This window comes from Camellia sinensis, chromosome 5, assembly GCF_055761805.1.
Source record: "Camellia sinensis isolate YWXY chromosome 5, ASM5576180v1, whole genome shotgun sequence".
Lineage (NCBI taxonomy): Eukaryota > Viridiplantae > Streptophyta > Magnoliopsida > Ericales > Theaceae > Camellia > Camellia sinensis.
In genome coordinates, this window is record NC_138965.1 from 174340683 (window position 1) to 174366574 (window position 25892).

Sequence of the window (25892 nt, forward strand, 5' to 3'; positions counted from 1 at the left end):
CCCCTTCGACACCGACATGGATGAGTGGACCGCCGCTCAGGTCCATCTACTGGGGGAGGCGCCACCGCTAGCTCGTCCAGGCTTCGTCCGATACTCCTGGTTCGAGGCACAGTTCAGGGTCCAGCCCGTATTAGGGGAGGAGGTGCAGATGACCGAGGAGGACGTGGAGAGGTATGCCCACGGCTTCCTCATGTTCCTGTTCGGGACTACTATCTTCGCCGACCGGGCGAACTCTGTGCCTCTCTGTCTCCTCAGCGCACTGGTGGACGTCCGGGACATCTTGCACTACGACTGGGGCGGCGCTGCTCTGGCCACCCTGTACGGCTATATGAGCTCGGCTTCTCGCGGCAGCGGCCAGCTGCTTGGAGGCTACTGGCGGGCTTAGGAGGTACATTTCTTCTCCACTTTTTCATTCCTGTCTCGTACTTTCTGTACTCTGTACACTGCACACACTGCAGTCTGCTTTACACTCACTGTATACTGTACACACGGCACACACATACATTCTGCTTTACACTGACTGTACACTGCTCACACTGTACACTGCACACAATACACGGCTCAACACACGGCTCTGCCATTTCTGCTTCATTCTGTATATCCTGCTTTTTCTGATAGTCATACTGACATCTATTTTGCAGTTGTGGGTTTATGCCTACTTCCCTAGGCTTGCACCTGTGCCAGTTGCGGAGCCTCCTCCGGCTGTCCCGTTCTCGAGTCGCTTTGACGGGAGATGCACCCGGCGACCATGGGAGACGTTCGGCTTCTTCCGCCGATATTTCGACACCATCACTCCGGCCGAGGTATGCTTTACTTTCAGTTCATTTAGCTTCGCTTTCCCACTGCATATTTCAATAACAGTAGATAACAAACTGTCTGTCACTTTCAGATCACATGGCGGCCATGGGCTTCGCTGCCGTCGGCGATGCGGGGTCGGTTCCCTGGTGCTGAGGAGACCTCGCGTTTCCGGATCTTGCTAGAGGGCCCGGTCTGTCGGGCTTGGTACCTGGGGGAGCGTTTTCTACGCCAGACCCGCGGGTTACCTAAGCAGATAGTCCCGGCTCACCCTCCTGCAGAGATGAGGGAGACTGAGGGGCTGACCACTGAGCAGCTGGATGATTACTCCATCGGCTGGGAGGAGGTCGGCTTCCGAGGCACCGGCGACTATCAGGAGTACGTGCGGACGTACCTGATGCGTCCCTTGAGCGGCCGTCGAGCAGAGGGGGCCAGGCCTGTAGCATCGGCGGCTGGGGCCGGAGCGGGAGCAGGGGCTGAATCTTCGAGGAGGGCCCGGGTCCGTGGTAGGGGTGGAGCGCGGGGAGGACGAGGAGATGGCTGGCCTGCCCTGCCCGCTGTACTGACTTTCCAGGGGCAGGGTGGATCGACCTATCAGATCCCCTTCGCCCCTCCACCGGCTGGTCACGAGTTCATTGACGTCCCCGACCTTCCGCTGGTATGTTCTACTGCATTTTGTACAGTTATTCATTTCAGTTTACTTGATATTCCACAGAATATTGATGCATCTGATACTTTTGCAGGCTTCTTCTGAGTACACCCGTCAGTCGTTGGCGATGAATGCCTCGATGATGGGGATGCTCCAGCGGACATTTGACCTTCTAGCCGTCTACAGCATACCGGTATGTCCTTCTGACACTGGCCTCAAACCATTCATACACTGCTTTACATAATCTGATGCACGGCACAACACCTGATACACTGATCTCACAGTATCTGAACACTGCATACACTGCATTCTGCACTAAACTCTGTACTGATAAACTGCTCACGGCATTCATACACTGTACTCATATACTGCATTCTGCACTGATAAACTGCTCACGGCATTCATACACTGTATTCACACACGGCATTCTACACTGATAAACTACTCACGGCATGCTGATGCATTTCACTTTTGTGTACTTTTTCAGCCTCCTTTCCAGATTCCCATGGCAGGAGGTGCTCCAGCTAGACCTTCTGTCCCTGCTCGGAGGAGAGATGAGGAGGGCAGGATATTTCCCCGTACCAGGGGAGGGCGTACTCACGTCGGGAGTAGCTCACGAGCTCCAGTCCCGGACGATGACGACGACGAGGAGTCAGAGGCGGAGGCAGGGTCATCGGAAGAGGAGACCGGAGACGGTTCTAGCTCGGGCTCTGACGACGATGCTGATGATGCTCCTGGACCTTCGTCCAGGAAGAGGTCCAGGACGGACTGACAGCCCTTGGAGTCGCTGGATATAGATGCGGATTTTTGCTATCTTTTCTTTCTTTCTTGTACTTTTCTTTTTGTTGGTAGATAGATTACCTTGTACTGCCGCAGGCAGATTTTTGTTTCCAAAACTTGTACGTTTGAAAAGATAATGAAATGAAACGGACTTTTTATCTGAAAAGGTGTTTACATTTACACATTTCATGCATTGCATCGCATCTCATCATGTTACACCTCAATGTAAATGGAATGATTGGTTATCTGAAAATTGAACACTTGCACTGTAATAATCAGATAAGTTAAACAGCCGACAGCAAAATAACCCAAGCAACCCACTGCCTGATTCTGGACACACAGCCCTTACTCTGTTGGGGATTAATCTGCATACAGCCCATAACACGGCATTTGATTCATTCTGCACACGGCAATTTCTGAACAAACAGCCCAATCTGACAAGACGGCCTCAAAGGTGGAACCGGTTGAAGTTGAAACACGCTCGAATGTAGAGAATGGCACAACATTCTTGAGCATAAATGATTTTTGAAATTGAATGAGTTTTTTTCAAACCGGGATATCGAGCCTACGACTGAACACAGCGGGGAAGACTCAAATATAGGTACACGACCTAAACACAACGAGACACGCTCGGGAGAGACTCAAAACAAAAGACGAGACCGTCAAATGAAAGAGACACGACACACAGACGCGTAAACGAAGATGGGGGACCTCGGACCACGAGGAGCCAGTTCAATCTGGGTATTATTTCCCACCCTTTCTGATTTGCGATTCTCGCATCACTCGGCTCTCAAGCTCGGATTTTCTCTCAAAACCGTTTTCCTCACTTTTCTCTCAACTTACACCTCTCTATTCTTCAATCTCTCATTTTCCATCCCTCCCCGGGGTGATTAATGGATGAATAGGAAGTTGCGGGTTCACGCCTGATGCCGTTAGCTCACAGCTATTTCTTCTGGTGGGCAGCGCGCTCTTCTGGCAAGTACGTCGGTGACGGGGGAAAGACAGAACGCCTGGCTCAACTGTGCCCCTAGTTCATCATTTTAACCATTCTTTCGTTTTTGCTTTCTACCAAAACGGTTTTGATCAAAATGAGAGTCGGATTAACGTACTTGTTCAATTTTTGATTTGAAAGGCATGCAAGTCAGGTTGCAAGCACTGAAAATTTTCCTTTTGGATCCAAGACAATGGTCCGGTTTTGGAAAACGAAATAGTTTTCGAGAAAATAGTCAACCTCAGTAAAAATTTTCAAAAACTATTTTTTCAAACAGCTGATGCTTAACAAGCATGGAGCTTACCCTTCGAGACGCGCAACCTCGGATCGGAGGCAATGGAAAATTGCCCCTGGTTTGAAGGGGAGCGGGAGGCAACGGAAAGTTGCCCCTGGTTTGAATGGCGGCTCACGGCGGCTGGTGGCAACGGAAAGTTGCCCCTTGTTTGGGATGGTGCCGCAGCAATCCGCAGACAGTCTTCATTGGCGGTGGTCGAACTCTCAGACTCAGCGATGACGAAGACGGTCACAACACATATATGGACACAATCACCTTGAAGGGTGTTGGCCACTGGACTTTGGGATGAAATCGAAGCCATTGCATGGACTGAGACGCTTATGAAAGCGTTGGGGGCTGGACTTCATGATGAAGTTGCCTACGTATCCCAAACATGGGAATCAAGCCTTACGTAGTTCCGGCTAAGGTCCACTCGGGTATTTTAACCTTCACTTTTTTAGGCTCTCACTTTTGCCAAGGCGCCCAATGCGGGTTTTCGACCTTGCGAGCTTCTTTTCATTTTCTATTTCTTGCTTTCTCATTTCTTTTTCTTCTTTCTTCTTTTTTTTTGCATTTTTTGTCTTTTTCTTTTCTTCTTTTTTGTATTTTTCTCTTGCTCTAACTTTTGCCTGGGCCGCCCTTCCGGGTTTTCGGCCCAGCGAGCCTCTCAAAGGGTAAAAAGTGTAGCAAGTCCATGCCAAATGGTTTCTTTTGGAATTGAAGCCTCTCTGTGTCCAGGAGAACGGCTGTTGCACTGATTTGCAGAAGAATCCATCACGGTTGCTCCACGAGCTTCTTCCGGCGAGATCTACTCCTTCCGATTCGGCTTTGGTGCCTCTTGCTCGAGGGCTGCTTCAAAACTGGCCACACGGGCCTTTTCTGGCGGTTGACTGTTGAATGTTCCGGATGAGTTCGAGGTTCAAGACAACAGGTCGAATCTTGAGGCTGAGAGCGATCCTAGGCTGCACAATCTCAAGAGCGATTCCACACAGGTCTTCGCAGGGCCGCGTAAAACATTTGTTTTTGAAAGTTTTTTAAGAAAGCGACAAATCGCTCGCGCCGAAGATAGTGTGGAACCAATCTGGATCAGGCCAGGATCCTTCTCAGTACTCACGCCGACAAGCATGATTTCATTCATAAAAAGGCTTAGCACGCCTCTCTTTCTCTCAAAATGATCAAAATTTGCAAAACCCGAGGAATTCCTTCATCTTCGTTTTCATCACCGCAGTGTTCAAAAAGGTTTGTTTTTTTGAAAAACTTAGGTTAATGCAATGAGTTTGGGCACACAGGAGAGCAGGCGAGATGTACTGTCAGCCCATTCGAATTCTCCGCCACTTATGCTGAAAGCAAGCATGAAGGTTGAGACAGCAACAGCTGTTTTGATCGGCTTTGTTGGTGCAACTGGCCCCTCGGCAGAAACAGACTCAAAACAAAACAGATAATAATTACAAAACAAAATGGTGTTCGGGACAACAACCCCAGAATCACCAGGTATTATATACAACGGGGACTGACTCGATACAACAAGACAGACCCTTAAGCAAAAAAAGACTGACTCAAAACAAAGAGACAGACTCAAAAACAAAAGACTGACTCGACATCCGAGCCAGGATTTACAAAACTCGGTTTCACCGATGCTCAAAAATGCGTGCCAGACGCTTTATCCAAAATGTACCAAATGTTGCCCGCAGGCGGTTCACTTTACATACTCGCAGTATCTGAGCCCTCGAAATCCAACAACTGAGTGGTGACGGGCTTGCCCGAGGTGGGTGGTAGGATAACCTTGTTATCAATCAAATCCTGCACTTCATGACGAAGACGGGAACATCCATCGGTACTATGACCGGACTGTTGATGGTACGCGCAGTACAAGGTAGCATCATGAGTGGCGGGGAGATTCTTCGGGAGTGGCCGGGACTCCAAAGGCTTAAGATGCCCATTCTTCGCCAATATCAGCAATGCCCTAGACAAAGGCATGTGGAGGTCATGAAAAACCCTGCGCCCTCGGGGCAGGTACTTTGTATTTTGAGGATTCTTGCCAGACGCGCTGGCGAAAGGATCAGCTGGCGCTGCCTTGGCTTTTTGAACCTTTCCCGGTGCAGGGTTGGGAACTACTGGAATTGTCTGGGCATGACGGGGCCCATCCCGGTTTTCTGTCTGGCTTGAACTGCCCTTGGTTGGAGCGGGGAAAGCATCATCCACATCTTTGGTCACTATTGTAGATGTTTGTTGCTTGTTCATCCCTCTGGCCTTCAAAGCCTCGACTGCCCACAGCAGTTGCTCAATAGGGTCGGCGTCTACCTTTGCCTTGTCCTTTCCCCTGGCCTCAGCCTGATCGAGGGTCTGGGTTGGTGCTGACATGTCGTGGCTATAGCCGGAAGCCACCTCTGGCTGGCTGAGCTCTATCACAATCCGCCCCAGTAGCGGGGGCTCCTGTGGTACAAAATTCCCGGCGTACGGCGCCGCTGGCGGTGAAGCCGACATTCCATAGGCGAGGTCTGCCACAGACCTTTGGAGATCGCCTATCATCCCCATCAATTCGAAGGTGGTGGGCTCACGAGCCTGGTATAACTGGGGAGCCCAAACCGGGTGCACAACGGGCGACCTGGGCGGATATGACATACTGATGCTGGCCTCATTCTGCGGAGTGGTTCCCTGCTCCGATACAGCCGTCATAACCACAATCTCTTCTGAACTTTGTGTCGCCATAAATCCTGCCTCAGCAAGGGGGAGACACTGGCTGTTCCGTATCAACTCTGCCACTCTCTGAACTGAAAGGAAAAACAGACAGCATTTCAACCCAAACTAATCAAACACGGGTGTAGCCACACAACTGTACCCTATTGCTGATCACTGTTCCCAAATTTCTGTTCCCAAAATACTGAATCTGATACCCGCGGATAACTGATTCCCACAACTGATACTGGTACTGGTGTCTTCAGGTTTGATACTCAAACTTGCAAACTGACATGTGCGTTCCTGTAGAGTAACACTCTAAAAGCACATAGCAAGTAAAGAGAACAAAACACCCCTATGTTGGGGTAAGGTTTCCCTGTCCTATTTTGTCAGGAGCTAGGGTTTCACTACGCACACAGCGGTTTCAAACAACCTATCGGGTCAGCAACCTGTCCTAGTTTGGAATGGTCACTACGGATTCCGAATATGCACTAGGTCGAATGGTCAAAAGGGTGCCCGGGTAAACCGGGGTTTGTGTTCCCATGCTGTCAGAGCCCATAGCCGGTCAGCCTTATGGACATGCCTTGACAGGACAAGCCTCCGGCAAACCGTTCAGGAATGGCAGATGGCAAACACTGTGTTCCTAGGCGCACCAATGCACATGCAATGCAAAGAAACACATAAACGAGATCAAAACAGGATATCACGAGTTCGAGTCAAGCTCTCTAAACTCCCCAACAGAGTCGCCAGAAACTGTAGACGGCGCCCGCGGTGGAGCCTCGTGCTACAGTTCGGACTCGATTTGTGTCACGGTTCTTAATCTGAACCAAAGAGTCCAAATCTGGCAAATCGTTTTGAGAAACAGATTTTTGAAAAAGTAGTGCCAAACATGGACTGCTTTGCCAGATACAGAGTCGCCACCTAAATATTTTTAAAATGGGGAAATTTAGGAAACCCTGACTCGGTGCCGAAGGCCACATGTCCGTCATCACCGGAGTTGTCTCGGCTCGGGAGCTTGGGTACGATCGGGGAAGGTCAGCTATGAGCACCCCCTTTCGCCCGGTTCGAAGACCGGCCTCTACTAACCGTGATATCCGTTTTTGAAAACTTTATGTGTTCTTAAACCAATTGTTAGCCTAGAATTACTATGTTATGCGCGCAGCAAACAAGTATAGACCAAATCACCCAAATTGGAGCAAAACATTTCATGTTTGTTTTGAAAATGGTTTGCTACTCGCAAGTAGGCTAAAATGCAGGTTTTGCCACCCTCAAGTGGGCTTTTAGAAAAGATGATTTTGCCACTATGTAGTGGGCTTTAAAATTCACAGTTTTAATGTGTTATCCCAATTTAAGCAATTCGACCTCCATCCACAGGCATTCAAGGAGTTATATCACATAAGCAGCTAGCCTCATGGCAATCATACTGTCATGGCAACACTCACACGCATGCGATATGCTAAAGCATAAAAGCTTACCTAGTACTCCGAGCCACAACAGAAACTAGTCAGTACTCATATGCATGATCCTAGTTCATGTTAGAAATGGCTAATGCAACACATGCAAAGATGCAATCTAAACAGGCTCGGCTAACCCTAAAACGGCATATGAAATGCTACAGGTAACATGTATTCAATTTGGAATTGAAAAGTACAATGTAGTTTGTATGATGTACCGAGCCCGGTGCATGTCAACAAATGCATGAATGCACGCATGCATAGCATAAGGTATGCTAAAATAAATGTGCCCTAATCTACCATCGTAAGCAGGTAAATAAAAGGGAAGAAAGAAGTGGGGTTGGAAGACATACACACCACCCACACACACTTATTACAGATTTGCCCTCACTCGGAGGGACCGAATAAATATTACAAATTAATTAACTACGCAAGCTAATTAAATGTTACAAATTAATTAATTAACAAATTAACTAATTTAGGAAAACAGTAAAACGTCTCGAGAAGCGCGCCGCCATGCGCAAGCTGCCTCTGTTTTCCTCCCTTTCCTCCTCTGGAGGTTGTCAAAACCTCAGGACTACATCCTTGGACAGAGGGGATCATCACCGGCTAGATGAAATTTCCACCGGCAGTGTTGTATGGCCATCGGCACAAAGTTGAAGCTGTCGGCAGAGAAAATAGTGCCGGTCGGCACATTACACTGCCGGTCGGCAGAGTATTCTTGCAGAACCTGCAACTCACAGCAACAGAGGGCAAAACAAGGCATGGCAGCATATTTCAAGGCATGTATGCATCAACCATGTCTCTCATCATTGTAATGACTCAAAGGGACATGTGCCTCGGTTCTCGGACCACCAATCACGCATTTCCATGCATGATGGTCCAAGGAACCAAGCATGCAACTTTGGTTTCAAATGCATGCAAACCAATCAAACAAATCAGGCCCAATTCCTATCACCAATTCAAGGAACAAGGCATGCATGCAAAATGCAATGCAACCTAGGCATACAAGCTAGGAATGCAACATGGCATGGCAATTAACTCATGCAATCATGCAAGCATACATAGAGCAATGCAAATGGATGGCAAAGATGGACTTAAACATGAATTAGGCAACTCTAATAAGGCCTAAAACAGTGGCCAAAGTGTTATGAAATGAAGGCTAGATGGCATGCACACACACATGCACATGAGGGCCAACACTTAAGCACAAATCAAACAACATTCAAGCACACTTGAAAGGAGGAAACATGGCCAATTAGCATGCAACATGAGCCCTAAGATCATGCTATAAAATGATGCCAAATCAAGTTATAAATCAAGTCAAGCATGTGACAAATGGCCTAAGTGTTCAAAGTAAACCAAAGTGGCATTGAGCATACTTAACAAGACCAAACAAGGCATGCATTAAGCAACCAAAAACAGGGGTTTAGCATGTTAAAACAAAGCTAAAGGATTACTTAGATGGCATCTAAGTGGCCCAAATACAAAGGCATACACCATGGCCAAAACATGGAGCATTGCAACACATTCTTTCAAAGCATTAAAGAGGCATGCGAGGCAATCAAAACAAGCATGGAAATGGGACTGAAATAGCATGTAGGATGATTCCAAATCACCAAAACAATGCAAAGATGGCATGCTACACATGCACATACACAAGGCCAACAAGCCCAAATACAAAGGAGCTATATAATGCATGCAAAGATCGACCCAAACGATTATGGACAGAGCTAAAACATGGCAAAATAAGCACATAATCTTCACAAATGTAAGCCTAAAACATGCTCCAACAAAGGCTAACAACCTAGAACATGTTAAGGCACAAATAAGGCATTACATGGAAACTATGCTAAACATGCATGGAGTTCCAAAACCAACTTTAAATCATGTTATATCATGGATATATAAGCATGAAAAATAAATCAAACATGCTCAACACACACTCAAGCATAGGCTTCCTTAGGAGGCCAAAATGTGTCCTTTTCAAGGACAACAAGGAGAGGGGGTGGCCCTCTCCTTCTTGGGACTTCAAAGCATCATCTTCACCACTGAAATCCCTCAAGATTTCAGTGGTGAAGAGACCTCAACACCAAAATCCCGGAGCTAACACAAAATGGCTCAAAATGAGGCCTTTTGAGGCCTAAGGGTGGTCAACAACCCTCAAACAACAAAACACTCTTAATAAACAATAAAGAGGGCTTAAAAATAGAACTTTTTTATGTTATACAATAATCACAAAAACAGCTCTAAGACTAGTAGAAAATCAATGCAAAAAAGGGGGAAAAAAGGACTAGTTTCTCACCCTTGATGCCTTCTTCAACAAAGATGCTCCAATGGCCTCCTTGAGCTTGAATCCAAGACAAAAACTTCAAAACACACTCTTTGGAACCTCAGCTCCAAGAGGAAGGTGAAACACTAGGTGTTTGTGTGCAATAATGAGACACAAAACACCTAGTATGCAAAATGAGAGGAAAAGAGAGATAGGTTGTGTATGTCTAACCCTAACCCTAGAAAACCAGAGCTCTCCTCTGTCTTCTCTCCTCAAAAATGTCTAAAGCTTCTCCTCTTTGCCTTAGAGAGAGCTTCTCTCTATATGCCTCTTGTAAAGCTTACAAGACAAGCTTTGCAAGAGGGAGATCCCTCCATACACGTGTATGGAGGGGAGCAAAAGTTATACAGCTGTCCAAAAATATCTGCAAAAGCAGATGAACAGCAATCGGCTGGCAAAAAATGCCATCTTGGCCAAACAAAGTGCCGACCGGCACAAAAAAGTGCTGACCGGCAACAAAGAGTGCCGGCCGGCAAACTATATTGCCGGTGGCAGCAAAAACCAGCCGGTGGCATCTAGCCAATGCCGGTGGTGGGTGGGGATGGTCTACAAGCCTCACCCTGCCTTTCCAAGGCAAAACACAAGTGTTTGGTGCAAAACCAGACACTAAACGGTCGAGTTCGGGGATCCTGAGGCAAGGCGCGTGAGCCGAGACCTCCGGGAACTCCAAACGAACACAAACATGGAAGATCACCGTGTGTTCAAACAGTGACGTCCAAGTCTTGAGGACGGTCAAAAATGGGGTGTCTACAGATTGACATGAATTTGGCATTTGTGGCATCACCGAACGAAACCAATATAATCCTCCTCCATGGTAGACCAGTAGTAACCTTGCCTGAGAATCTTCTGGGCTAACATTACTTTGCTCATGTGTGCTTCACACTCTCCTCCATGAATGGCCTCCATTAGGCGCTTTGATTCTTCTGCGTCAACACACAGGTTGTGCATCCCCAGATAACCCCTCTTATACAACTTACCCCCGCAGATGATAAATTGAACGGCCATCTGCCGTATTGCCCTTTTATCTTTGGCATTTGTCCCTAGTAGATAAACCTCCTTTTCCAAGAAGTTCCAAATACCATAAAACCAAGGGTTTTGATCTTGCACTTTATCTATTGCGGCTATCAACTCGTAGGCCGGCGCATATCTCAGTTCAATGATGATCGGACGCATCCAGACTCCCAACGGGATGTCTATCATGGAAGATAGAGTTGATAAGTTGTCAGCGAAGATGTTGTTCTCTCTTAGTTAATGCGTGAAGGTTAACTTATCAAACCTAGGAATCAGAACGTCCAAGGTCTGGTGATAGATCTTCATCTTTTCTTTTTGACCTTCCAGTCTCCTTTTGCTTGAGACATAACCAGGTTCGAGTCCCAATAACGTCTAACCTTTTTGCCCCTACTTCCAGGGTAGCTTCCAAACTAGCGATACATGCTTCGTATTTTGCTTCATTATTAGATATCTTGAACCGGAGTTTGAAGGCTAAAGGTATATGGGAATTATCGGGTGCTATCAGCAACACCCCTATCCCATAACCATACTGGTTAGACGCTTCATCAAAGTACATTGTCTAAATCTCTTCCTCAATTTGCAGAATAGCTTCATCTGGGAACAGATATTCTACAGCTCCATCCCCTTCCACTGGGTGATCTGCCAGGAACTCTGTTACCGCTCTCCTCTTAACAAACTTGCGAGTAACATACTTCAAATCAAATTCGGAGAGAAGAAGCAACCAACGAGCTAACCTACTCGTAAGCATTGGTTTCTCGAAAAGATATTTGATAGGATCTAATCTCGAAACCAGAATTACAGAGTAAGCTAATAGGTAGTGCCTCAACTTCCTGGTAGCCCGTACCAAGGCCAAGCAAGTCTTCTCGAGCGGAGTGTAACGGGTCTCATAATCCAGCATCTTCTTACTCAGGTAATAGATGGCTTTCTCCACTCTATCTTTAGATTCATGAGCAAGCATGCATCCCATTGTTGTGTCCGTTACTAATAGATACAGAATCAACAGCTTCCTCGGCTTTGGCAGCGACAACACGGGTGGGTTCTGAAGGTACTGCTTGATCTTCTCAAAAGCAAACTGACATTGGTCACCCCATTGGAATTTCTTTCCTTTCTTCAGGAGATCAAATTGTGGTTCACAAGTCAAGGCTAATTTTGAAATAAACTGACTTATGAATTGTACTTTACCCACAAAGCCTTGCACCTCCTTTTCAGTCCTTGGTGGTGGCATTTCTAGGATGCCCTTGATTTTGGAAGGATCTACCTCGATGCCCATCGGTGTGATCAAGAAACCCAACATTTTTTCTACTGTTACGCCAAAAGGGCACTTTTGTGTATTCAACCTCAATTTGTATTCTTTGATCTGTTGGAAGAATTTTTTCAAGGCAGTGTAGTGGCCCTCTCTTTCCTTGGACTTGACAATCATGTCGTCCACATACACCTCGGCCTCTTTGTGGATCACATCATGCAGAATTATGGTTGCAGCCCGTTGATATGTAGCCCCAGCATTCTTCCACCCAAACGACATCACCCTGTAGCAGTAGGTTCCCCACGGCATAGTGAAGGCAGTTTTCTCTCTATTCTCGGGTGCCATCAGAATCTGGTTATACCCAAAAAATCCATCCATGAAGGAGAGCAACGCATGGCCTACGGTGAAGTCCACCAATTCATCGATGTGCGGTAGAGGAAAGTCGTCCTTCGGACTGGCTCTGTTCAGATCTCTGAAATCCACACACACTTGAATTCTACCATCTTTCTTCGGCACCAGAATAATGTTGGCCAACCAAGTCGGATACTCAGATACTAACAAAAACCCTGTATCTATCAGCTTGGTGACCTCTTCTTTAATCTTCAAAGCCCAATTCGGGCGTATTCTCCGCAGCTTCTATTTGATGGGTCGGGCCTCGGGGTCAAGAGGGATCCGATGCTGTACAATCTCATGATTGATTTCAGGCATGTCTTCGTAGAACCACGCGAAAACATCTTTGAAATTTTTTAATAAAGTGACCAAACGCTCGAGTTCCTCCAATGACAACGTGGACTCGATCTGGACCAGACGCGGATCCTTCTCAGTACCCACATTAATTAGAATGATTTTATCAACAAGGGGTTTTACAAACCTCTCTTCCTCTCGATTAATCAAATGTTTCAAAACCAGAGGAATTCCTTCCTCATTGTTTTCATCAAAATTTTGAAAATCATGATCAATGCAACAAACAAGAGGCACAGAGAAGTACTCAGAATTTGCGATAACATTCTCATTCAAAAGATCCAGCTCATCCAGTTCCTCAGTTACAATCGACTCAAAGATAAAGGAAAAAGATGACCTAGACAAAACCTCGGCATTCGAGTTATCAACCCAGGAATACCGGACCTAGACTCAAATGAACCGGAATCTGATTCTGACTCCACAGACTCTGTGGAATCAGATTCTGGTTCACTACCTGACTCAAAACTACCAGACAGGAAGCCCTCCTCCAGCTGCCAAGTGAGGGATGGTGCGTCAGATGCATCGAGAATAGTGCTAGACGGGTTCACACCTGGTTGGTCTCCGATCATGGAAATGGTTAGGTCATCCCTCAAGCTCTCTGAGTTGATCTGAGGATCCAAAAGGAGACATGCCAGTGCTGCTTCTACCTCAAGTTCACTGTTGTCGAAATCACTTTTTGTGCCCTTTGCAGCCTCAGCAGTTGGTTCAGTCTGTTCCTTTGTGTCACTCTTTTGCAGCTGCAAGTCAAAGAGAATCTCAAAGCCGAGAACCTACTGCTGCTCAGAGTTGAACCAAGGTTTGGGGAAACCACAAAATGGGAAGTATTCCCCCTCCCGAACAAAATAGCTATTCAGGGTTCCCCGAATTGGTCGATGCACAAGCTCGTAGTGCTTTCCAGTCTACTTAGCTGCAGCCCTTCCGGCCATTTCTTTCCTTGTCCTCACCCAGTCCTCTTTGGTGGGCGTATAGCCAAAACCAAAGGCATGTGGGTTATATGGCACGTCGGCCAGTGCAGCGACACCTTTCTGGCCACTTCTGCCTAATCCCATTCCAGACATGTGCTGCAATTTGTTCATGAAGTACACAGATTGGGCATTGACATAAAAGCCCTCATCAACAGCCAGGATACCCTACACTACTTGAGCCTCGGCCAAGGTAAACCCCGAAAGGAAGACATCCTTTTCGCCATGCACAATCCCCAGCACAAGCGTAGTGACCTCTGGCGGAGGATATATAGATGAATTCCCGAAGACTATGGCCACCACTTTTCCATGGGGGTACTTCAGCATTTGTTGGAGGGTGAAAGAGAACGCTCTCACTTGGTGTAGCCAGGGTCGCCCAAGTAGTAGGTTGAAAGTGGCTGGAACATCTAGGACGTGAAATTCAATATCCTGTTGAGCGGGTCCAACCTGCACTCTGATCTGCACTATTCTCATCACCTCTCTGCTTGTATTGTCATACGCCCAGATCACCTAGGCTGTAGGCACAAAATCAGCCGATTTCAGGCCAATAGCATAAATCATGCGGCATGGACAAACGTTAATTGCTAACCCGGTGTCGACTAATGCTACTAGCACCCACTTTTTCGGCACTCTACGGATATGTATAGAGGCTTGTTGTGTGCAGAGCCTTCTGGCAGTAACTCCTTGTCAGAAAAGGTCAAAGCTGGCACAACGACTTCTGGGAAGACTAATCCCACCAATTGTTCTGCGGTGGTGTCAATGGATAACTTCGCTTTATCCATCGCTGACAGTACAGCCTGCTTATGCACTCGCAAAGCCATAAGCAGCCCCCAAATAAATATGGCAGCTTGAATCTTCTCTAACTGTTTTAGAACAACCTCTTCCTCTGACTGCTTTTCGTTCTGTTTCTCTACTTCTTTATCCTTTCTGGATGCCTCGAGTTGGTGTAGATGCGGGGGTTTGAAATATCGACCACTTCTTGTCATGTGGTCAACTTCCTCCACATACCAGGTGTTATTAGAAAGGCCTTCACCCCAATCCTCATCAGTGTGGGCAAGATGCAGATCATCATCTTCCCACCGCATACCTCCGGCAACCGACAAACAATTGTTCAGTTTCGGCCTAACTGTTCCCTTAGCAGAAACATTCCCCATGGGACATTGAGCTATACCAGTTTTTTGATCACTTTCACTTATTTCCTGCCCAAACCGCTTCAGCGCAGCTTCTTGCTCTGTATGTTCAGTGTTAACATTGCCCAGTTCCTGAGCCAATTGTTCTTCACCGGTGTTTTCCGATAGTTTTCCCTTTCCATCGGCCGTTCCGGCTATTGCCGCGTTCTCGCTTTCTGCTCTCCAAGTTTCGATTCAGTTCCCTCATCTATATCGGGTTCATCACTTAGCCATCCAGAATTGTCTGTTGACCGGTTCAGATCAAACCAATCAATATGCACGTCTCCTTGATCTTGCTCATCAAAGAACTGCTTGTCTATATCCTTCTCCAGGTCGGCTAGATCATCTAATCCCTGACTTGGTCCATCTTCTCAGACTACACTGACCTCCATCCCAGTCGGCAGCACCACTTCCAGCCTAGCTTGATTGATTGGCACAACATAGCAACTTGGGTCATATGTCCCTTCAGATAAATCCTCAAAGCCCTCGGGCAACGGACTGATATTCTCCACCAAGGCTGACCTTCATTCATTTTCCACTGTCACTACCATGGGTTCGGGTTGGAGTGAAGACGCGCTCATTATGCACAAGTCTGTGCTCTCAAGGATAAACAATGCCGGCTTAGGTAGGTAGGAAGGGGTGATATATATACTCGGGTCATAAGAGACGGCCAGTGTGTGGATGAAGTTTATTTGCCGGGGTGGAGGGACTTGGTTATGTGGTGGGAGAGGATTTGTAGTGACGTTGGGTTTTTCAGGAGGTGCTATCACCTTATTGTCAATGAGATCTTGAATCTCATGACGCAATCTAAAGCACTGATCAGTATCATGACCATGTTGTTGGCGGAAAGTACAATATTTGGACGGGTTATGTTTTGCAGGGAGAGGATTAGGCAGCGGGTGTTGTTCTAACGGCCTAAGATGTCCCTTTTTAATTAGGACCCCTAGGGCTTTGAATAAAGACATGTAAAGCGGAGTGAAGACCTTCTAGCCTTGGGCCTGATGGCTTGAGGTTTGTGAAGTTGTATTGGATGTACCGACAAAGGGGTTAGTAGTCTTGGGTGTGGTGGTGACCATGCTCACATCCGAAGGCCGTGTAGAGGTGCCATTAGTCGTGGCTGCATTGGAGCTGCGTGTAAAGGACCTTTTGGGCTATTCCTTCTCATGGTCTATTAGTCCTTGCTTCATCGCATCCTAAATTTGGACCCCTATTTTGTGGAGCTCAGCAAATGTAAACAAAGGCAAGACTATCATTTTCTATAATAATCTCCTTTGCAAGTTACAGACCACTATTCTGATTTGATCCTTCTCGGATGGTCGGATAGTCATCATAGACGTCATGGCCTTTCACAGAGTCACAAAATCTGAGAAACCCTCATTCGGCTCTTGACGAGTCGCTTCGAGATCATGAGTAGTGACCTTGATCTGGGTATTGTAGGAGTACTGTGCTATGAAGGCCTCAGCCATTTCCTCCTAGTTTTTCTTCACAGAGTCTTCAAGCTTGGCCGATAGGGTTCGGCCAAAAAGCGACAACTTCTGTAGTCTGGTGAGACCCATTGGTCATAAGATGTCGGAGAATAGCCGTAGATGGACCATAGGATCCCCGGAGTCATCAAACTGGTCTATGTGTGGCATCTTGAATCTGTCCGACAGAGTTATTGCGGAATCTGTGTAGCCATCCTCAATATCAGGGATTGAATTCGCGCCCTATGCCCATTTGAAGAGCTTTTCTAGCTTGTTAACCTTCAGCGTCTCTATTTGGTAAACTGGTGCCTTAGAGGTCTGAGGTGGGATCGGATCTGCTGGAAAGCCCATATTCTCTTGGACATTGATTGTGATCTTGGGTGTCGGAATTCCAGCTAGGGGTGCACGGGATGCAGAGGCTACTGCCGGTTGTGGCTGTTGTTGTTGAAGCCTTTCTATCACTTCTGCTTGGCGGGCTACGAACTCAGCTTAGCGGGCTGTGGTCTCAGCTTGGCGGCCAACATCTAGCTGCATAGTCTCAATGGTTTGCTGGAGCTGACGAAGCATATCTTCCATACTGACTGAAGGATTTGGGGTTACCGGAACTGGCAAATACACTCTTTCTGATGTAGAAGAAGAAAACTGGGCCTGGTTGGGCACAGGCAAAGCAAAAGGTGATTGTTAAATCGGTGAATTCTACCTAATCCTTCTCTGTCTGGTAACCAGTGGGAGTGAAACAAACACTGGTTGTCCCCTGACTAGTTCCCCAGATCTGCAAATCCTTCTAACTTGGGTCTAGAGTGCTTAGGGGGTAACAGAATTGTCTAAAGCAATGATGAAAAATTACCTTGCAAAAAGAAAATAAAGCAAAAATTAACAAAAATTAAAAACCACACAGTACCTCGGCTCAGACACAAATAACACGTAGTTGCAATCATAAGCTGGAGAATTGTACTCAACACTGATTTATACCTCAAACCTGATACCTAGACTTGCAACTAACACATACATTACTGCAGAGTTTTACTCTAAAACCACATATCAAGCAAACAAGAGCTAGAAACACCCCTATGATGGGGTAGGGTTACCTTGTCCTAATTTCGTCAGAAGCTAGGGATTCACTATGCAAAACAAATGGTTTCATACAATTCCTACAATTGGGTAAGCAACTTGTACTAGTTTGGAATAGTCTCAATGGTTTCCAATATACAACTTGGTCGATTGGTCAAAAAAGGGTACCTCAGTAAGACTACCTATTATACCTCTCGCACCTAACACCGAGAAGTGAAAGGATGATCAAACGGTATAGCGGTAGTCCAGATCCAAGGGTTGTGTTCCCATCGTGGCAGAGCCCGCAACCGGTCAACCTTTTGCCAAGCTTTTCCAGGCAAGCCTCTGGCAAACCGCTCAGGAATAGTAGATGGCAAACACTGTGACTTAGGCGTACCGATGCAAATGCAAATGCAAATGCAAAGAAACACATAAGTGAAGATAAAACAACATATCATGAGTTCAAGTCAAGTTCTCTAAATCCCCAGCAGAGTCGCCAGAAACTGTGGGCTCGCCTTTTTCGCGCTCCCTTTCGGAAGGTTTGAAATGAAGGCTTCACAGTTCGAACTACCGCGGTTCTGAATCTAGTCTCACAAGTGCAATGTGAAACTAATAAACACCAAAGAGTTCAAATCTGGCAAATCTTTTTGAAAAATCGATTTTAAATCAAATAATGACAAAATTGGACTACTTTGCCAAATACAGAGTCGCCACCTAAATAATTTTGTTTTGGGGAAATTTGGGAAACCCTAACTCGTGCCAAAGGCCACGTGTCCGTCATCACCAAAGTTTCCTTGGCTCGGGAACTTGGGTATGAGATGGGAAGGTCCTGAATTGAGCACTCCCGCTCGCCTGATAAAAGATCAGCCTCTCCTAATCATGATATGATTTTTTATAAATATTATGTGTTCTTGTTTCGGTTATTAAACTAGCTTTACTATGTGATGCGCACAATCAAGTATAGACTAGTTTGCTAAATTTGGAACAATTCAAATCATGTTTGTTTGTGAAAATGGTTTGAATTTGCCGCCTCAAGTGGGCTTAAAGATTGCGGATTTGCCACCAAACATAGTGGGCTTAAAACATGATTTTCCACTCAACAAAGTGGGCTTAAAACTTATATTTGTTGAATTATTCCAATTCAAACAATAAGCCTTCATCCACAGGCATTCAAGCAATTTATCATTTAAGCACATAGCCTCATGGCAAGCATGCTAAGTATGGCATCATGGTAATCACACTCGTGCAAGTATGCTAAAGCATAAAAACCCATCGAGTACTCCAAGCCAAAACAAAAACTAGTTAGAAAGATGCATGATCTTAACTATGTTAAGTGTCTAATGCAACGTATGCAAAGAATGCAATTAATAGACTCGGCTACTAATATGGCATATGAAGCAATTTGAACCTGCAAGTAAACTCATATTCAAATAAGACATTAAAATGATAATATAGTTTGAATGATGCACCGAGCCTCGGTGCATGCAATACGAATGAATGGATGCAAGCATGCGATATGCTAATTGAAACATGTCCCTAATCTAACCATCGAGAGCGGGTAAATAAAAGGGAAAAAGACGTGGGGTTGGAAGACATACACACATGGACGCACACTTATTACAACATTATGCCCTCACGAAGGAGGGTCCGAATGAACAAGCAAATCAACTAGCTATGCTAATTAGACTAACTAATTATTACAAACCGAATTAATTAACTATTCTAGTTAACTAATTATTACAAATTGAAATTGAATAACTAGTTAAACTAACTAATTATTTACAACTCTTAATTAGCTACAACTAATTAATTACAACACATTCTTGATCTAATGCTAATTAAACTAATTAGCTAATCCCGAGAAGCGAGGGATGCATACATGCTCAATTTTCACCCAAAAAGCCACTGTTTTGCTGCTGCAAGCCTCTGTTTACACATTTGATCACTGACAAAGATGTCCACTTCTAGAACACCTCTGCTCCACCTTACCAATATACTGTGCAAATTTCATTGGTGGCCGACAGGGGGCCGGTCGGCTACCAATGGTGGCTGGTCGGCTACCATTAGTGGCCTCGGCCACTGGTGATGGCTGTCGGCCACTGTTGATTTGAACTTCCTTACTGCAACAAAGAGCAAAAAGGTGTATTTCTGAAGGGTTGTTTGCATACTTTGCCTCTCATTTTCATGGAAAAATCAAAGGAGGGACAAACTTTGGTTCACAAACCATCAATGAAGCAAGTTCATTGCATGATGGCTTGTGAAACCAATTGTGCAAGTACAATAACTGCAAAATGAGACCAAAATGACCATCACCCTATCATGCATGATCAAGGGCAATGGAGACCAATGAAAAAGGCACATTTCATCACTTTTGAGTATGAAATGTCTCATTTACCTTGTATTCAAACTAACGTCCGATTTGAACACATACAATGCAACACAAAGAGATGCATATCTTGCCTCTTTTACTTGCCAATTTTGTTTACTCATTTTAATTATCAAATCATCCTTTAATCCATTAAGTCCATTGGTGAGTGTCCTCTAATGGAAGAGGGCTCAAAACCCAAGTTGCTTTGGGCATGAAAGAGGCATTACACTGTTGGTAATGAATCCCCTAAGGGATTAAACCATTAGGTGTAGCACCTCCATTTCACACTTAGGCAAACAAGTGGTTTGAAACCACTTTCAAAGCAAATCAAAGTGAAAAATTGATACAGATTGCAGAGATGATAAATGTTGAAAATGAGTGATAAAAGACCTAAAACATGCAACCAACTCACACCAATGATGATTAAAGCCTTAAAACATTATGCTAGTAAAGGAATTAACATTATAACTATGCAAAACAAGATTCAAACAAACTAACTAGCCCAAAACAGAGATGAAATAGGTTATTTCATAGGCTAAAACATGCTAGACTTGGGCTAAGTTAAGCTAGAAAAATATGCTAACATGTGAAGCTAACTAGGCATGCAAACAAGATACAAGGAGGGGAGGCTAACCCCTCCAAATTTGGACTTTAAAATAAGTTTTTTCTACTGAAAAACCTCTAAAATTCAGTGGTTAAAAGGGCCAAAAAAGTTGATTTGAAAGTGATGAGTAAAGGCACAAAAGCTTTACAAACTAATAAGCAAGGAGGGTGAACCACTCCCTAACTAAAAAAAGGGGTCAAACCACCACTTTTAAGCCACAAAAACAGAACTTTTCTCAGTTCAAAACCAGCCCCAAAACAGTAAAGAAAGATGGTAAAACAAGCTTGCAAAACAAAGTAAACAAGGCAAGTAAACTACCTCTTGAAGCAAAGGGCAATTTTAGGCACAAAACCAAGCTAAAACCACCTTCAAGAGCTCCAAGAAGACCCCAAGTAGTCTCAGCTCAAAGGTAAAATGATTTGATTTAGGATGTGTACGCAAAAGTGTAGAGAAAACAAGCACTTGAGCACAAAATTGTAAGAGAGAGAGAGAGAGAGAGAAATATATAGAGAGAGAGAGAGAGATTTTTGCTCTGAATTTTCTAACCTTCAAAAATGGGGAAGGAACCCCCCTATATACAGAAGAACACCCCTTGAGCTTAGAAACATCCCACCATACATGTGTAGGGAGATGCAGCTCAATGTTCTAACAACTGACATAGTTGTCAACAAATATCTAAAATATCTAGAAATAGAGACTGGTGGCCGTTGGCCACCACTGGTGGCTAACCGGCCACACCAATGGCCGATAAGCATAAACCATGGCTGACAGCCTCTGGTGGTAGTCGACAGGTCACCATAAGTTCCAGGCACTAAGTTTTGATCCAAAACAAGGCACAGAAAGGATAAGGTCTAAAGGCTCAAAGACAGGGCGTTCTGTTGAGGACTTCGAGCACTCAAAACAAACACAAACAAACACAATCATCAAATACACAAGTGATGACCTCCAAGTCTTGAGGACGGTCAAAAATGGTGTCTACCATTATCCTCAGACTGATCGACAATCAGAGCATACCATTCAGATTTTAGAGGATATGCTTCGGGGTTGTGTCCTAGACTTTAAGGGTTCATGGGAGAGGCATTTTCCCTTAGTGAAGTTTGCCTAGAACAATAGCTTCCAGTCGAGTATCGGTATGGCATCGTTTGAGGTTTTGTATGGCCAACCGTGTAGATCTCCTCTGTGTTGGGCCGAGGTGGGTGATGCACCTATGCTGGGTCCAGAGTTGGTCCAGAAAACGACGGAAACAAGTACACTTATCCGTAAGAGGCTGGCTATTGCCTAGAGTCGCCAAAAAAGTTATGCCGACTGTAGAAGGAGACCATTGGCCTTTGAGGTGGGAGATCATGTGTTCTTGAAGATATCACCTAGGAGAGGTTTGATGAGGTTTGGAAAGAGTGGGAAGTTTTCTCCTCGATTCATTGGGCCTTTTAAGATCCTTGAGAGGATTAGAGTGGTAACTTACCGTTTGGCCTTGCCGCCACAGCTTTTCGGGATACATGATGTGCTTCATATTAGCCTGCTTTGGAAGTATGAGATGGATCCATCGCACGTGTTGGATTGGACCGACTTAAAGGTAGATGAGGATGCCTCGTATGAGGAGAGACCGGTGAGAGTCTTGATACTCGGGACCAAGTCTTGCAAGGTAAGACAATTCCCTTGGTTAAGGTATTGTGGAAACATCACGGGGTGGAGAAAGCAACTTGAGAACCTGAGTTAGAAGTCCGTGAGAAATATCCGGACTTATTTGTTGATATTTGAGCATGTAAGAAAATCTTGTTATGTTAATGAAATATGAAAACATTGTATATGTTTTGGAAATATAGAAACATTGTATATGTGTTTATGTTTTGGAAATGCGAGTTTATTATGAACATTGTATATGTTTTGAAAATATGAATTGTGTATTTAATATCGAGAATTCATTTATCATGATTGATAGGATTGAATGACCGGAGAATGAGCCATGGGGATGAAATCGAATGATTATCGTTATTGTAGTGGTTTTAACGTAGTTTTAAGAACTTGATTTGAAATTTCAGGGACGAAATTCTTTTAGGGGGGAAAGTTAGAGCGATTCCGATTTTGACCCGACCCTTGTTGTAATCTGGATACGAGTATCTTAGTTTTGTACTGTTGAATATATCTTGCTTATCTTCTTTTCCCTTAAACTTGGCTATTGAATTGTTGTGGTTGTGTTTGAGATAGGTTGGTTGTTCGGTTTCCCAACTCTTGTTGCCCAGAATTTTGCTCTTCTGCTCGAGCGGCACTTCTTGCACTCGAGTGGGCTTTGTAAACTCTCAGTACTTTTGCAGGTTTGCAAACTACTTGGAGAGTGTATTCTACGCTCGAGAGGTGTTTTTTACGCTCGAGGGGGTGTGCGCTCAAGCGGCCATTCTTGCGCTCAAGCGATGTTGTTCTATCTATAAAACTACTGGATATGTATATTCTGTGCTCGAGCGGAACATTATTGTGTCTGATGCTTGAGTGTCAACTCTTGCGCTCGAGCGGACTGTGCATATATCAATTTGCAGCAGCCTCCTTTTACATCACTTTTTCATACCTTTTTCTCTCAAAACCCTAGTTCGGGACCCTCTCTCTCTAAAACCTACATTCTCTCTACTTTTTCATCTAGATCTAGTGATTTCTCCACCTTTGTGCCTTTGTAAAAAAAGGTGAGCACTTCAAGAGCTTCGTTTTGATTCGAATCAATCTTAGTTTCGGCGTCTTTGGAGTTTCTTCACTTCTCCCCTAGTCTTCTAAACTTGAGGTAGGGATTTTCTACACTTTCATATGTTTTTGATGTTGTATGGACAAGATTGGGATTTGGGAAATTTTAGAGAAACCTAAGGTTTTAATTTAAAATCTCAAGAGGGGTTGTCGAATGAATGTAATGGAAATGGATATAGGAGTAGATATGAACTTGTATTGTGTTGAAATAATTGATTTTAGTGTTTGGGATGAACTTGGAAAAAATGGGATTTTGCCCTAAATTGTCTGCATTATTGACTTTGCATAAATAATGAAATTGGTATTGAAAATGTGAAATTGGAGGGTTATTTATATAAATGATGTTGTTGGATATGTATTATCTCTCCCCTATGAAAATTTGGCTAATTTATCTAACTTTGAGATTGTATATCTGATTTGAAATATTTGTTTTGGGCTATCGGTGGAGGAATTGCATGAGGATTAGGTGAATTGAAACTAATCTCTTATTGGTTGTCATTGAATATGACAAGGTTATAATACATTGTATATGTATGATATTTGGGAGGAGAAAGGGATATGCTCCATATGTGAGAGGAGAAAAGGGATGGACTCCATTGAATTAAGTTGGCCTGTGTGTGAGAGGAGAAAAGGGATATGCTCCATATGCGATGCTTTGTTCCAAATTAGGCAATCTAGTCTATACTTGTGTGTTGTGCGCATCACATAGTAATTCTAGCTAATAACTGGAATAAGAACGCATGTGTTTTCAAAAACAAGATATCATCTTTAGTACAGGCCGATCTTTGATCGGGTGAGCGGGGGTGCTCATTGCATGACCTTCCCCTCTCGTACCCAAGTTCTCGAGCCGAGGCAACTTTGGTGATGACGGACACGCGGCCTTAGGCACGAGTCAGGGTTTCCTAAATTCCCCTAAAATAAAATATTTAGGTGGCGACTCTGTATCTGGCAAAGCAGTCCATGTTTAGCACTTCTTTCTTAAAAATCAATTTTCCAAAATAATTTGCCGGATTTGGACTCTTTGGTGATTTATTGGTCTTGCATCGCACTTTGCGAGATTAGATTCAGAACCGTGACATTTAGTCCAAACTATAGTAGCTAGAGAATAAAACAAGATTTTCTCGGGAGTTCTCCGGGCACGTCTACAGCAGGAAACGCTCTCCAAAGTACCATGTCCGGCAGACCGGACCCTCCAACAAAATCCTGAACCGGGTAGTCTGCCGAGCGCTAGCGTATTGATCCCTCACTACCTCCAGCAACGCGGCCTAGGGCTGTCAGGTGATCTGCAAATGACAGGATATACGGTTTGTTATCTACTGTTGAAAGTACAATGTAAAGCGAAGCTTAAATGAACTGTAAAGTTTGAAATACCTCTACGGCGGTAGTAGTGTCAAAGTATCTGCGGAAGAATAGAAAAGACTCCCGCTGCCTCCGCTCGCACCTCACGTCATAGCGATGAGAGTATGGAACGCCAAGGGGGATCTCCACATCTGACACTAGGGCAAGCCTCGGAAAGTAGGCATACACCCATAACTATAGAGTGTAACAGGGCAAATATGAGTATGCTTATCAGATAAAGTAGAAATCCCAGAACGGTGTGCAGTGTATTGTGCAGTATGTGCAGTGTACAGCTAGTGTAAAGTAGATTGTATTTGTGCAGTGTACAACCAGTGTAAAGCAGATTGCGTGTATGCAGTGTGTGTGGTGTACAGATAATGTAAGACAGAAAGGGAAAATATACCTCCAAGGCTCGCCAGTAGCCTTCGAGCAAGTGTCCACTACAGCGGAAGGATGAGCTCATATATTCGTAGAGCGTGGCCAAGCCTACGCCACCCCAATCGTAGCGCCGAATCGTGGTCACATCCACCAGTGCACTCAGTAGATAAAGGGTGACAGTGTTCGTCCGGTCGGCGAAAAGGGTGGTCCTCAGCAAAAACATAATGAATCCTCGGGCGTACTGCTTATCCTCCTCGCGGGTCGTGGGCGCCTGTACCCTGAAGTGGTCCTCGAACCAAGAATACCTCACGAACCCTGGCCGGGAGAGAGGTGGCCGAGCGCCGAGCAAGAACATCTAGGATGCGTCCCACTCATCCATATCGACGTCAAAGGGGATCGGATCACCCTTTACTCCAATGCCGGTGAGCATGGAGAAAGTGAAGGGAGTCATCGTCATCTCCCTTGTAACAGAAAGGTGGAAGGAATCGGTGGTATCTCACCACCTCTCCACCAACGCACCAAGAAGGGGCCTACTCGCAGTGAGGCACGAGAGTCCCATGTAGAAAGTGTCGAAGCCGGCCTGATCAATGATGTGGCGGACTGCGTCGGGCAACTCCATGTACCAACCGCAGGCAATGGTGTCTCCATACCCCCGGAGGGCATGGAAATCTCCCTGTGTTCAAAGGCAAACAGATGCGAAGCAGTGTTAGAAATACAGTGTTTGAATGCGTTCAGAATTGATGAAAATGCTGTGTGTGTGCATGTGTTCGAGTTTAAACAGATATCGTGCGTGGGTGTGCTCACGGTGAACTAAGCATGAGATGTATCAGTGTGTTTGTGATGATCAGTTAAAGAACAATATCGACTATCGAAGGTATTTGATCTAC

General features: G+C 45.1%; 1 long non-coding RNA gene across 1 annotated transcript; it reads left to right on the plus strand.

Annotated features, from left to right (window-relative positions):
• Positions 1-204: 204 nt before the first annotated feature.
• Positions 205-1263, plus strand: LOC145790276 (uncharacterized). The gene is made up of 3 exons (XR_014328957.1): positions 205-388; positions 642-803; positions 890-1263. It is a non-coding gene; the product is annotated as an uncharacterized LOC145790276 (long non-coding RNA).
• The last annotated feature ends 24629 nt before the right edge of the window (positions 1264-25892 follow it).